The sequence below is a fragment of the Vanessa atalanta genome, chromosome 9 (genome assembly GCF_905147765.1).
Source record: "Vanessa atalanta chromosome 9, ilVanAtal1.2, whole genome shotgun sequence".
Taxonomy (NCBI): domain Eukaryota; kingdom Metazoa; phylum Arthropoda; class Insecta; order Lepidoptera; family Nymphalidae; genus Vanessa; species Vanessa atalanta.
The window spans coordinates 2,466,575-2,477,481 of NC_061879.1; positions in this window are offsets into that span (position 1 = coordinate 2,466,575).

The following is a 10,907-nucleotide window of genomic DNA, read 5'->3' on the forward strand; positions in this document are numbered from 1 at the left end:
CAAATTTGGTCGAAATCGACGCGCAGTCGGCTCCCTTCTGAGCGTTTGTATGCAGCGTTATTTGTTTTTGCGATATAATATCGTCGTGTATAGTAATACTTTTTAAATACTATTTAATTTTGTTTTAAGGATAATATTTTGGTTCTAATAATTTCACAATTATTAACACTTATTTTAGTTTGGATGTAGATAAAATTAATTATAATTAGGTGTCATAGTTTTCTTTATAGTATTGTTTGGATTAAGGATAGTATTTTGTTTCTAATAATCCATACTATCCATACTTCCATACTATATAATATTATAAATGCGGAAGTAACTCTGTCTGTCTGTCTCGCTTTTACGCCAAAACTACTGGACCGATTTAAATGAAATTTGGTATACAAATAGTCTATGTGCATGAAAAGGACATAGGCGTTTTAATTGGAAAAAATGCTGTAAAGGGTTGAAAAGGGGGATGACAGGTTGTAAGTTGTTGAAAGTATTGTCATTTTTAGACTAGAAGCATAAAACTTATATTTTAGGCTGTACACTTATAAACTAACATATCATGACACCCACTAAGAAGGGAATTTTGGAAATTCTACCCCTAAAGGGGTGCTATAGGGGTTGAACTTTTGTATGGAATCCGTCATTTTTTAAGTTGGAAACATAATACTTTATTTATAGGATACTTATTAAAAACGAGTACATAAATATTTAAGCGTTTCTGCATATTCTACTCCTAAGGGGGTGAAACAAGGGATGAAAGTATGTATGATAGTCCGTAATTTTTTAAGTTAGAAACACGAAACTTTATTTTTTTGATACTGATTAAAAATGACTAGATATGTATTTAAGCGTTTCCAGATAATCTACCACTAAGGCGGTGAAATAAGTGTTGAAATTTTTTATGGGAGTTTTTTTAAGTTAAAAGCATGAAACTTTATATTTGGGATACTAATTAAAAATTAGTAAATACGAATTTAAGCGTGTTTTGATATTCTACCACAAAGGCGGTGAAATAAGGGTTGCAAGTTTTTATGGAAGTCCGTCATTTATTAAGTTAAAACATGAAAGTTTATTTTTGGGATACTGATTAAAATGATTAAATACTTATTAAAGGGTTTCTCGATATTCTACCTCTAATGGGTTTAATAGGGGTTGACATTTCTTATATAGATTAGTCTGGAAGTCCGTCATTTTTTTAGTTTGAAGGATTAAATTTTATTTTTGTGTTACTGATTAAAAATGAGTAAATACATATTTAAACGTTTCTTAATATTCTACCTCCGAGAGGCTGAAATAAGGGATGTAAATTTTTTATGAAAGTCCGTCATTTTTTCAATTAAAAATATGAAACTTTATTTTTGATACTGGTTAAAAGTGAGTAGATACGTATTTAAGCATTTCTGCATATTCAACCTATAAGGGGTTTAATAAGAGTTGTCTTTTTTTATATAGTTGAGTATGGAAGACCGTCATTTTTGAAGTTAGAAGTAGGAAACTTTATTTTAAGGCTGCCGATAAAAAATGAGTTGATTCGCATTTAAGCGCTTTTGGATATTTTACGCCTAAAGGGAGAAATAGAGGTTGACATTTCGTATACAGGATAGCCTGGAAGTCCGTCATTTTGAAGTTAGATGCATGATATTTTATTTTTGGGCTAATGATTAAAAATGAGTAGATACGTATTTAAGCGTTTCTGAATATTTTACGCTTAAGAGGAGAAATAGAGGTTGATATTTCGTATACAGGTTAGTCTGGAAGTCCGTCATTTTTGAAGTTAGCAGCATGAAACTTTATATTTGGGCTACTGATTAAAAATGAGTAGATACGTATTTAAGCGTTTCTGAATATTATACCCTAAGGGCTAAAATACACACCAATGTGGTATATAAAGAGGTCTTACATTAACGTAATTTTTGAAGTTAATTTGTAAATATATTTATATTCTACGCGGGCAAAGCCGCGGGTAACAGCTAGTAATATATATTTTTTTCATAAACGTTGATCTATAATAATTTGTATTGGATAAGTTTGCATCGAGTCTATCGTATTGACACACTTTCTGAACACACCCGTAAATGCCAAACATGGCCGTCCGTTGAACTGTCATGTCAATGAATTTTATGGATTTAATATTTCGATTATACGAATTTTGCGGACGTTGTCTATTAGAAGATCGTTATTTCTTTAGCGATCTATAATATGGATAAGCTGAGATTGGGTCCACCGTAACCTACACGAAATTATTATTATAGATAAGTATTCGCCTTGTGACTGTACATAAACTGGCTTACACATTCGAATCACCGAACTGAACAAATACAATGATGTTTCGATGCACAAAGCCCTTCCAATAGTATTTCTCTTAAATTAATTACTTAAGCCTAAACATGTCACCAAGTATACACGGATAAAGCAGGTCACGACAATGTATTCTGTTCCGCATGGCGTAACATTAATCGGGAATGGCGATAAGTAATTTGCAACGCATTGAGCTTTTGTCCTCTCATTACGTAAATTCCTTTGTGCTTCCCTATTGCATCATTAAGCATTGTTTGTAGTTGATAGCATACTAATAATTTGCATGTCCATAATACTATTTTAATACTGTTGTAAGATCCATTTATTTATGTATTAACTGAGCTAAATATCCAACATTACAGACAAGGCATATAACATATTAGTTCCTAAATTTGGAGGTGTATTGAGTCCGCAAATACATTTTGATTAAACAAATAAAAACAAAAATAATGTTGCAGTTCTTTCATATATTTCAAAATAAGTGTATTGAAAACAGTAGAACGTTTCCTAAATAAAGTGATTTCAGTCATAAAATACTTAATGAAGTGATTCTCGAATTTTAATTCCGTAATGCTATTTTGTAATGAAATCAGTTTTCGCACTGAAATTTATATCGTTTAACTTCAATAAGAAAATCAAAACTCTCGCTAAACAAATAGCGTTAAAGTCGAAATCGTTCCGAATCGAAATAACAGTTAGGAAAAGTTTTTCATAACCAAATTCTTGAAGCGGATTTGTTGCCGCGCGTGTTATTAAATATTTATTTTCTCTCAATTCTCTGAGTTCCAGCTGCTTTTGAAGTGTTGGAGTAATACAGTGACGCGGATTGTGCACGATTAAATATATTATCATAACGACGAACGAAAACTCGACAAATTTACTAGAATATTCCAAAATAAAATATGTTCTGACATTGACCTTGAAAATAGTTATTATTGTTGACCTTCAGAATAGTTACACGGGTTTCATTTAATCTAAACTATGTGAGTTTGTATAATATGTCATATTGACGCTCCGCACAATTGTTCTATAAAAAATCCATATCATTTATAATGTGACTGACAAATGGGCCACCTAGTGGTAAGTGGTCACAACTTCCATGGACATTGTATTGTAAGAAGTATTAAGCATTCCTGATATCACTATTATTATTCTCTCTTATACCGCAACGACACTAAATATTGCTACTTCGCGGTATAATGATATATACTCACATACCTACCCAGACGGGTTTGCTTTAAGCCTTACTAATAAGTAAAGTTTGTTGAAATTGAAAAACAATACAGAAATATAAATTAAAATATGTTACCCCATATTTTTTACTGTTTTCCAATAATTTGCATGTTTCATATATGCCGGGCGTCTCATGACTTTTTTTCGGTTAATGCTAGTTCCATACGATACGAGAATAGTGTACATTTTGCTTAAATAGGAGATTCGTTCAAATAACACTATTGCTTAAAACGTTTGACTCGCGTTGTAAGCCGCACACTTGTCAAACTCCATCTCAAAATAATTATGTGAATCGTACAACCTTAACGCGGTTATGTGAATGACACACCTTGATTTGCTATTCTGATATCTATATTAGCAACGGATGGTTCATTTTAGCGTGTACCATTTGAATACGATGATGACTATCCACATTTTGTTGTACTTAACACTCTCTAACTGCAGACGTATGGTGGCGTAACTTTTCCGATGTGTCTACTGTTCTGTGATTCTCCTGTTGGAAACGTTTATCAAATTTAATTAAATCAAATAACGTTCGAGTAATCACGTAAACCTACAACAGCTATTCATGGTATGCTTTGACTAAACTCGAGTACTATGAAGCTTTTTTATAGAAATAAAACCCTCTAAGCAACAGAAATAACCGATGTATACAAAATACACTTACTCTAATTAAATTAGATATTTATTGTGCAAATTTTATCTAAGCTAGTAATAAATTGTAATATAATAATCTTATTTGAGATGTTTTTCTCGGAAAACGAATAACTTCAGGCTCAACTCCAGGTTACTACTGAACGTTAAATCAGCGGATATATGACATACTTTACATAGTTCTATATAATATTAATTATTAAAAATAACGTAAAGGACACAAACCAATTAAATTAAATTAATATAAATTGTTAAGTCGTTAAGAAATTCGGTTCAAATAAAGAAAAACTAATATGCAATATACTACTATAATACCCTTGGTAGTAGGGCTTTGTGCAAACCACTTTGGGTAGGTACCACCCCCTTATATGGTATTCTACCTCGAAACAAAAATACTTAGTATTGTTGTGTTCTAGTTTAGAGGGCGACAAAGACTATATAAGAACTAGTACAAGAGAAAAAACATCCTACTTTCCATGGTTCGACGACCTCCGTGGTCGAGTAGTGTGTACACCGGTTTTCATGGGTACGCCACTCCGAGGTCTCGGGTTCGATTCCCGGCCGAGTCGATGTAGAAAAAGTTCATAAGTTTTCTATGTTGTCTTGGGTCTGGCTGTTTGTGGTACCGTCGTTACTTCTGATTTTCCATAACACAAGTGCTTTAGCTACTTACATTGGGATCAGAGTAATGTATGTGATGTTGTCCAATATTTATTATTATTTATTTATTATTTATTATGGTTGGCATGGTTAACGTTTCTTTTAGTGCCAATATCTACCTACCTAACTACCTGAATAAAATAATATATTAATATGTTCGATTTTTTAATAAAGCCTTTAAAAACACACACGTGTTTCTAAATAATAATATCAGTATACAACCAAATTAAGTACTTAAGTCGATTGTAACTACTATTACTATCTACTACCTACTTTGAATCGCATCGATTTGAAACTTAACTATTACTACTTTAGTAAGAGGAGCAACTCTATAATGGCTGCCAGTAAGCTCCTCGGATTTTAGGTTTTATTTATAATAAACATTATTCACCTAGTCGTCAATTATTCATAATATCACTACGGATTATTTAATGAATGAATAAAAGTATGGGAATACATATATTACATTATCTATCTACTTTTACTACCGATATGTTTTTATAGATATCTCATTAATACCTATAAAAAGAAACTATTGATCTATGTGTCCGCCTATCTATAAATAGATTTTTTTACTCGTATCAAAACTAACAAAACTGTATACTAATATCAAAACTAATAGTGTCGTATAAGATCTTGTTTGTTTGTTAATGTTCATATGTGTACAAAATTATTGTAGACACAGTTTGGATAACATAAAGAGAGTTATGAGTACGTGCGTTCCGACCTCGCTTATGAAACGTAATATTCAATCTGCTCAAACATAAACGTCTTTCCTTTAAGCAATTAAGTTATACTCTATAAGCAACTTTGTTTTCTCTGCTCTCAATGCCATTTTACTATATCACTAGCAACCCGCCCCGGCTTCGCACGCGTGCAATGCTGATACTAAATGTCTTTATAAACATGTTCATAGCGTTTTTGTCATTAGACAATACAAACCGTTATGTACCTACCTATGTTTTAAATCTGTAATACATTCGAAAATTCTTAGTATTTCTCAACTATATAGTGCATGTATTATACATATAAACCTTCCTCTTGAATCAATCTATCTGTTAAAAAAACTGCATCGAAATCCGTTGTGTGATTTTCAATATCTAAGCTTACACAGGGACAGACAGACAGCGGTAAGCGAATTTGTCTTATACTATGTAATAATAATATATTTTTATTATAAAGTAACAACTGGTAAATTTCTCACTGCTGGGATAATTCGCCACGATGCTCCAATGCTGGTTGGTGGATACACAAAATTAGACACATGCAAGTTTTCTCACGATGTTTTCCTTCACTGTCGAGCACGAGATGAATTATGAACACAAATTAAGCTTTTATATTTCCACCACGCTGCTCCACTACGGATTATTGGAAAAATAGGACGGAAGAATTTAAACTGTGATACAGGTTTGTTCGCGAACTTTTTCTTCCTTATAGAACTGAAGAAATAAATAATTATAAAACCAATATAAATACATAATAAACCTCAGTGGTGTTTGCCGGGATATCAACCTCTAATTTAACGCCAAGCTTCCGACTCCGTAAATTCAATGAATCCTTCTCGGGTCTAATTATTCGTATTCATATTATATAATAAAATTCCCGTAGATGTTTTAAACTTTTAAGGTTCATACATTCAAACCGTTTTATTTAAATACGTGAATAAATCAGACATTTTTTAAAGTGTAATAGCAATCCCTCAAATTAATTAAGGAAATACTATCCCTATTTAAACCCTTCCTTTTAAACTTGTCACTGGTGTAAGGAGTGGGTACGATAGTAGCCCAAGGGGAAAGAATCGATCCTGCGACCTTTACATCGCCAGGTTCCATTAAACCATTTCGCTATTGACGCTTGTATGTTGTCAGATGAGGAATAATAAAAAAGCTCGGAGCTGCATATTATTTAAATTTAATTGAATTTAACACACTTAAGTAAGTATTTATTTTAGTAATTGTTGAAAAACAGTTCCTTGACGACTATTCTCTGTAGACTCTACAGTCCGAATGGTAGCTTTACTTTTAGTATAATTCTTTAAAAGGACTATTAAAAGCCTCCTCGAATAAAGCATATTTTGATTGATTGACTTTAATAAAAAAATCAAAAGTGTATATAAATCCTAAGATTTAAGAGTAAGTCTTAGGGTTTACCGATATGAGTTGGTAAATGTCAGTATTTCTGAAATTGGGGCGATTATTTTGGGGCTTTTACCCTTCGAATTCAGTATACGCTAGGTTTTACCGCTGTCAGCTGGAAGATGTTGGTTTTAGGAATAAAACAATGAGTAATTCTTAATCACTTATATCAATTAACTATGAGTCAAAACCTTAGGTATCAAACGATAGTAATTAAATAACTAACCTAACCTATTTAAATTATTTTAATTTCGGATATGATTTTTTAACATGTTATGACATGATTTTTTTCAACGTTTACCGTGCCTTAAATGTAAATCCTAAGATTTACTAAGTGAATGGTGGCAAAAGTTCGAAATGCAAACCATTTTGGCCATTTACCATTAAGAATTGGTAACGCTTAGGTTTTACTGGAAAATCTTAGGATTTACCGTAGTTCAAACTTTCACAGTAACATATATATAATTCGTATAATGAATAAGAATAACTAAAATGAATATCAAGAGTACATACTTCATAGTTAAACAATACGAAACACTGAAAGCCTAAATTGACGAAGAGTATTAAGCATTCATGGAATACCGGATTGTTCAAAGCTAAACAAAATGAAATCCCCGAAAAGAGCAGCGTGACTTTATTGCGTAATAAACTCAAGTGTGTACTTTACAGATATACAGCGTTGTTTAGGGACAATACTACCTCTTGATATATTTTATTTGACAATATAAAAAGTTGTAATCGCACTCTGTTCCTCTATAACGTCAGTAAAGTTATTTAAATTGCGTTAAACAAATAAAGTATTAGAATAAACATATATTTAAAAAAAAAAGTTTTTTTTAATTTTCGGGCAAAAAAGGAAGAGTTTTTGAATTTGTAAATAAAACTTATTATTTTGTTACATAATACAATGGTATGTGATATATAAGTTTCCTCGCCAATAACTTTCCGTTTAGGTTTATTTTATAAATTTAATTATTATTTGCTTGACATAACTTTGTATTTCAATGTTGGAAAAGAGCGACTACTGAGTTTCTTGGCGCTTCTTCTTGGCAGAATCTGTATATCATATCATAAGTAAAGCCTCCTTGAATAAATTGCATTTTGATTTTTAAATATGTATGATAAAAGTCAACTTTAAAAACAATTCAAATTTAATATATTGCTTAAGCTTATAAATTGGGTATTAATTTATGTCCGGATTTTCTGACTGAATTTATTTCATTAAATTAATTTTACCTGTTTAATGAGTCTATTGTAATAAATTATTTTATTTTATTGAATTAATTTAACCAGATATAAGAGGCATAAATTAAAGAACGCATCAACTCTAAAAAGCATTTCACAAGGTTTTATCACCAAGTCTATTTGAACGTATGATTTTCGTTATCATCCACGAGTGATTAAGATTAAAGATACTATTCAATATATTATGATGTTTTCCAAGATTATTGAATGAACAGGATCATATGGTATAAAATATTTATTCAATTGCTAGTGAGAACCTACAAGACCCTAAAATAATAGTTTATGTATAGTTGTAAAGACAAGTCGTGCCCTTCTCTGTTAGTCTTATCTCACTACATCCGAGATTAACTGTCAAAGATCGCTTATAGTGATTAAGTTGCCATGTTATTTTATTTTCTGTTCCCGTGTTTTTTTTTTTTAATATTTAATACGCAGTTATACAAAGTATTAAAATTCCTTCAATATTCCTTTAATATATTACAATTATAAATAGGTAAATTAAAAATATATTTTTTTATTAAATATATTAATTTAAAACAAGTGCATTTACTCGGTAATCGGCTATCAAAATAATCTCAATTTATTTTAAATTACATGATGTTGAACGAAAGTCAGAGTAATCCGATAAAGGATACGCTATCCATGTTAACCCAAACGTCAGAAAGAAATAGCAATACATTATCCCAAGTATGTTAAGATAGCTTATTGTAAGCAAAACAATTTACAAAAAAACACGTGGTTATGTTTTATAAAAAAAATAGTTGCATTTTTTGTGTGAGTAGATAAAATAAATTATCTTCTTAGTAGTTATTAAACATTCGAATTGCAAGAGTTGTAAATCTTCGTCTCCAGATACTAATTTAACTGCGAAAATCTAGTCATCAATTCACGTATTGTGGTCAGCTACTTGGTAGTAGAGTTTGCAAAAGTGTTTGGGTAGGTTTTTAAAGGTAAAGATCAAGCAGGAATACATATATATTGACATCTTAGTTCCCAAGATCGGTGGCGCAGTGGCGAAATAAAGAATGTTTTTTGTAACCGAGTTTAGTCGTGTACGCAACGTACCTAAAAATATATCCCGCAAAGTGGTGACTTATCCTATCCCCTTTTCTATTTCCATTAACTCTCTCTGCACTATCATATATTTGCTTGATTTAAGGTACGGTATCGACGAGTATTTACCATCTTCTCTTTCGTTTACGTTTCATAATTTCCGAAATAAGTAGATAGGCAGCCATAATCGCCACAACCTCCTCGGGCATCATTTCCATAATCACCGACTAATGCCTACAAAATGTTCCGTGGTATTTGTGTCGCGGACATTCCACGTTGTTATTCCGGGCATGACCCGCAAAGGTGATTCCCTGATGACCTTAAGTGATCAAATATATTATATACGATGCTGTGCTTTCCTCTGCGATAATCTGCATGTTGCACACATTTATAAAGGCAGAAATTGCAAACAATTTTAGTGGTAAAGCACTTCAATGTACAAAGATGTGTAACATAAATGCCATTACGTCACCAGTTAACTGGATAGGAATAAGTACGCGATTCGCCACTTCGCTTTGTGATGTAAATACGAGCCGTGCTAGCATCTGGAGAGAATCAGACTCCGTAGGTACTTAACAAATACCTCGTCTCAAGATGACAGCGTGCCTGGCTAAGGGCTGTGCTAATAATAAACAGTAACGGAGGCGTGTCTCTATGAAATAACGTTTCTACTAAAATATTAATTTACCTTTTAAATTTTAAATTCATTTAGAGATGGTGCTAAATATAATTATAACATGTTTTCATCACAACATCTCCATATAAAATATGAATTCTTAATTAGCGCCCATAATTATTATTACGCTAAAACTAGCTTAACGCGTAGTTATTAATAATCTCAAAGTATTTAGGCGAAAAGTATTGTATATTGATATATTATATTTTTTTAAGATAAATCAATGTACTATTGCCAAATGTTTAAGCATATAATTAGGAAAAAATATTAAATTCTGAATACACAAAATTCCTTTTATTACGTAAAAGTGGTGAAATTGCGAACTCAATCGAATAATATGCCATTCCAACCTAACCTTTTTTTTTTTTTTGTTTAACGAGGAGGAAATGCATTTACGCATGCCACCCGGTCGGGGAACCGGGACGGGTATGTGGGACTCAACCGGGAACTAATGCCCCGTGCCAGGGCACGCTAGTGCTAATGCCCTGTCCTACCCACTAAAACCATCCTCGGGTTTCCACCATGCCGCCGAGTGGTGAGGCCACGGGATCGCCAAGGGCATGCAACCGCGACCCCACCAGCGGCAGCCGCCCTAAGGCGGCTGAATATTCATGGAAAGCGCGCCTAGTGCGCGCCTTCCCCCTCATCCTCTACGTAAGAATGTAGCGAACTCCCCCGAGTTCGCCACTGGAGGCTGGGCGTCAACGAAGCTGACGCCCTGCGGCGGATAAGATGGTAGGCTCCGCCGCTGACCGCCGGTGTAAAACACCTGGGAGGCTCGAGTAGCGAGCCCTCCCACTCCCTCCTAGCCAACGAGGCCACTCACATGGTCCGCCCTGACGCCGATCAGGGACGTACCAGGAGCAGCCCCGCGGCATCCCTCCCGCCAGTCTTAGCCGTGGCCGACGAGCAAGCTCAAGCCGGCCCCGTTGCCCAGGGTACACCACGAGGAGGTGACTGAC